Source organism: Nannospalax galili, unplaced genomic scaffold, assembly GCF_000622305.1.
Source record: "Nannospalax galili isolate Female #2095 unplaced genomic scaffold, S.galili_v1.0 C47472787, whole genome shotgun sequence".
NCBI lineage: Eukaryota > Metazoa > Chordata > Mammalia > Rodentia > Spalacidae > Nannospalax > Nannospalax galili.
Window position 1 is genome coordinate 1 of NW_008445629.1, and position 488 is coordinate 488.

The 488-nt window shown below is 40.8% G+C and overlaps 1 non-coding gene across 1 annotated transcript; it reads right to left on the reverse strand.

The window, feature by feature from the left end:
* Window positions 1-286: 286 nt before the first annotated feature.
* On the reverse strand, window positions 287-411 carry LOC115069069. Its single transcript, XR_003848399.1, has one exon. It is a non-coding gene; the product is annotated as a small nucleolar RNA SNORA33 (small nucleolar RNA).
* Between the last annotated feature and the right edge of the window lie 77 nt (window positions 412-488).

The window sequence follows — 488 nt, forward strand, 5'->3', positions numbered from 1 at the left end:
TCCTGTAAACCTGGACCACTTTGCCGATCTGCTGACCTTTGTAGTGCCCTCATAGAACCTGAACTTCATCATCCTTTCGAATGGGCATAGACTGAACATTGTACTTCTCTCAGCTCTTTGGAAAGAGGGGAGGACATAATCTTCCTCTGAATGTGAGGAAGTACATTGAAATGCCTTTTACAGTTCTTACTTCGGTCAGAAGTCACAGAGAGATTGACCTTCATTTTGGCAGCTGCCCTTCAGAGATAGTTGTAAAAGGGCTTTTTTTTTTTTTTAATTTAAACAATAGTGTAATCATTCTCAGGGATGACCTGAGCTGTCTTTAAGGCTCATAACATGGACTTACTGTTTCCAGCTTTTTCTAAATCTCTGCAGATACACATTCAGATATGCAGATTAATTGATTGGCTGGTTGGAATTTTTTTTTTTTTTTCCCCTGGTCTTTTTGATACAGGGTCTCCCTGTAACCCCAGCTGGCCTGGAACTCA